This window comes from Lygodium microphyllum, chromosome 13 (assembly GCF_053477565.2).
Source record: "Lygodium microphyllum isolate KBCC chromosome 13, Lygodium_microphyllum_v1.1.10, whole genome shotgun sequence".
Lineage (NCBI taxonomy): Eukaryota > Viridiplantae > Streptophyta > Polypodiopsida > Schizaeales > Lygodiaceae > Lygodium > Lygodium microphyllum.
Window position 1 is genome coordinate 150,943,275 of NC_141147.1, and position 4,530 is coordinate 150,947,804.

Consider the following 4,530-nt stretch of genomic DNA (forward strand, 5'->3'; position numbering starts at 1 on the left):
ACTTAGGTCCAAAGTGGAACCAAGTGAGTAGAAGACATAAAGGATAGAGAGAATGCTAAAGAGAGGTGCTAGAGAATTAGAAGGAGCCAAGTAAATAGAAAATACAGAGAGATGGTAGAGGTTTGGAGAGGAGCCAAGTGAAGAGAGAACAAAGAGAAGAGAGATTGCTAGAGAGATGCTAGAGAGATGTGATAGAAAAGAGAGGGAAAAATGAAGAAAAGAGAAGAGACGAGAGAATGCTAGAGGAAGTACTAAGGATGAGAGAAGAGAGAATGCTTTAAGAGGTGGCAAAGGTCCAAAGATGAGCTAGAAAAAGAGAGAATAGAGAGGACACTAAATGCTAGAGAGAGGTGATAGGAGAGAGAAAGATGGAGAGAGGACACAAAGAAAAGAGAGATCACAAGAGGTGAGAGAGAGTGAAGTAGAGTGGAGGAGTGGAATGTGATGGAGTCGTGTAAGGTGGAGTGGAAAATAAAGTGCAATGGAGTAGAGGGAGGTGGAGTAGAGAGGGGAAGAGAAATAAGATATACATATAGTAAAGAGCAAAAGTAAGACACTTTTGTTATGTGAAGATGACCCTCTTTAAAATATGTTGCCTTTTTTATAAAAGAGGAGGAAAAAATATTCTTACACTTGGAAGTTCTCTATGAGACTTGACTCCATAATTTTTTTGGAGATATCTCTAGGTCAAAATTCTATGTGGAAAGCTACACCCAAATTTTTTTTTGGAGAAAAAGTCTCTTAGTCAAATGTGGACCTAGAAAGTTTTTAGAGTCAAAGTCCCCAAAAGAAGACCAATAGAATTATTTAGAGTCGTGGTCCAAAAGAGGACCCAAAAAGTTTCTAGATTTTAAGTTTAAGTCCAAAATTGACCTAAAGAAGTCTCCAAAAAACAAAGCATCTAGAAAAGTCAAAGTCACCTAAGATGACTTAGTCTATTAAAGTGAAGTAAACAAAACTAATGCATCCTAACAAAATCATGTTACTATGTTGTCCACACAAATGGTGTACAAGTCACCCACCATCAAACACCTCACTATCCTCCTCTATGAGCATTGACCAATCATTGAAGATGAACTTGGAGATATGAGATGAAATGGTGTACATGAGAGAGTGCTATTACTGCTCCATATATTGGGAAAGAGATGGATCTAGTGATGTTGAAGAATAGTGAAAGGTGGAGCAAGAGGTGAGAGCATGAGTGGAAGCTAGAAGATGCAAGAGCTATAAAGGTTCAAGTAAGAGAGAACAAGATGGTATGTGGGAACTCCAATAGTCACAATGTGTGACTTATCTTCCCTTATTCTATTATCATGGAAATAATAAATGATAAACTAACAAAGATGGGTGGCTCCCACCTATAGTGTACAAGTGTGTGGGTAGTAAGTACAAGTAAATATAGGCAACTAGGCACAAGTAGTCTCATTTAAACCCCAACAATCTCCCACTTAAATGCGAATGTGCCTAAGTGTGGAGAAAACATGAAAAAGGTGACAAAGTACAATGTGTACATAAAAGTACAATAGGATGAGGAATAGACATCATCTCATCTTATGGCCATCATCTTCCTAAGAAAGGCATAGCGTTCCACTGGAAAACTTTTAGTGAGCAGATCTGTAGGATTCTTGTCAGTCAAGATGTTGTATTTACTTGTCCTCAATCACCTCTCAGATGAAGTGATAATGGATCTCAATGTGTTGGATCTTTGCATGATAGGCTAGATTACATGCCAAACTAGATGGCACTCATAGAGTCTAAATGTGATGTAGGAGTCAAATTCATACCAAGGTTTGCAATCGGATGGCCTAACCATAGGACCTCCTTGTGAGCCTCAATGGTGGTGGTTGCAATGTACTCAGCCTTGGTAGTAAACAAGGCCGTGCATTTTTGCACCTTGGACATCCAAGAATTATGATTTCTCTATAGCAAGTTAAACTCATATTGCATGACCCTCTCCCAAGAGTGACTATCACCTTAGTACAGAGCCTCTTGACAAGTGAGGGGCTCGCCAAAATCTATCACCATCGCATAATGCATAGAGGGATCAAAATGATCAAGAGGACATGAAGCTCTAATAGAGCATCTCAAAGTTGGTCGTGGGGCATGTACTACTATTCTCTTTCTAGCATCACGATCATACACAACAAGTGGTTCTGAGTCACTACATCATCAATAGTAGTTGTAAGTAGTCAAAATGGGGATGGCTATTTTATAACATGAGGTTCCTCTTGAAAGATCACCCTATGTACCTTAACTACCTACTTTGGCTTCGTATGCATCTTTTTCTTATGAAATACAACATCATCATTGCGGATAACCTTTTGAGCTTGCAGATTCCAAAGGCAATAGCCCATCTCTCCTACATTAGCATATCCAAAGAAGATACATTTGATGGACTTTTGATTTAACTAGTTGCAATTATCTTTGGGAATATGGCAAAAAGCCTCACATCTAAAGACTCAAAGTATACATATGAGGAGGTTTACTAGACCATACCTTCTCTACAACTCTACCACACCAAGAACAATGGTTGGGGATCTACTAACCAAATGAATAGCAATAGTAACCAAAAATGTTGTGGTAAGCATACATGACTAAGCATAATATGGACTCATTCCTAAATAGTCCTATTTATGCACTCTACAACACCATTCTAGGGTGGGGTGTAACGAATAGTCAACTAATGCTTAGTACCCCTCTCACCACAAAATTGCTCAAATGCCTTAGATATATATTCACCTCTATTCTCAAATTATAGGCATTTCAATCTACACCCAGATTGGCTCTCAACCATAGCAAGAAAGCATTGAAACATAGGCAAAACTAGTAATTTCTACTTTATGAGATATGCCTAGACTTTATGTGAATAATTATAAATAAACGTGACAAAATAATTGGCACCACCCAATGATTGATAGGGCATGGGACCACAAACATCCAAAAGAACTAAAGCCAATAGCTTACCCATACATATAGAACCAAACTTTTCATATGTATTGTGAGTTTGCTTGCCATATAAATAGTGATCACATGAGTCAAAATATGAATAATCCAAGGGTGTGAAATACTACAAATGGGCCAAGACTTTCATTTCTTTTGGGAACATATACCCAGGATGTCTTAAAATGTATGTGGTGCTAGAGGCACAGGTGCGAGACACACATATAATTGAATCCTATAAGCAAGAGTGAGGTGCATGTCCAAGCTAGAAAGCTATAAAATAATATACTTGCTCCACTATCAAATCAATCAAGTCTCTCTCATGCTATTATGGTCTTATTCTTGTTTCTCTTCTTGCTCAACCATGTTTTCTAACATGTATTAGAGCCTCATCCTTCACGTTGTGAGGTGGGGAGCATCCATTGCTACATGTGGAGTATGAGAGTTTGAGCCACAAAGGTGTTGTTCAAGTTAGCTAAAGCTTGGTAGTGAAGATTGCAAAGGGTGTGAAGGCTATTGGAACTCTTGAGGAGACTTTGAGTTAAGTCAATAATAAAAATGTTAGTTTCAAGCTCTTTTAGTTGGTTTCTTGGTTGTCACCACCCAAAAGCTTTATCCTATGGAGTTTAGAAGAGGGCTTAATGTCTTGAATCTAGTCATGGAGGACAAAAGGATGTGTATACTACAGTCAAATCCATCAATTGTATACTCAAGTCCTGGCATGATCTATGGTGGGTTGCAAAATGGGGTTGCATGATTCATAAATTGAAGTCACAAATGGATTGAATATTAATCAGTCTGACTAATGAGCCTTGCTTCAATTCACAACTATCAATGTACTCTGTCTCACTTAACAATGTTTGAGAGAGAGAGATAGAGGTGAAGAAAAAGAAAAGAGAGAGTAGCTTGGATGAGTGGAGCTTCCACAAATCAATTGCTCTACTATCAAAGGATGTTTTGGAGCCAATCAACTGCTACACAAACATCCTCAAGGCCTATGTTGTTTTTCACAGTTTAGAAAGGGCAGAAACTACTACTATTCAACTCAATCTTCTTCTCTTCCTTATCTTCTTAAAACTCTAAGGTTAAAAATCCCTCTTTCGCACTTGCCTTCTTTTCAAACTAGTTTGATATAAAGCCTTGTTCACACAAACATTTCATAAATTGGTTCTATTAAGACCCTGTTCACACTAATTACTTCAAAATATGCATTCACACTAGGTGATATGCCATGAATTAATCCATGTAATCATTATAAAAGGTAGTTTGCACTTGCAAGCGATTGAACATATTGCATGTGGGTTCTCTTGATTTCCTAAAAAACTTGCAATCTAAAATCAAACTCATCATTACATCCTACCAAAAACTCCTTGCAACTCTCACATGAATATCTTATTGTAACTAGAGTTGTTTTGTCCAAAGGTCCTTGTTTGAATATTAGTATGTTTATTTCTTGTTTCAAATTTGTTAATTATCTCATTGTTTTTGTGTATGCAGACAGAATGACATATTCTTCTTTATATTATTATAGGTGTTATTTTGCTTTGTGACATAGTAGCTTTCATATTCAGCAAAATATTGCAAGCAAAT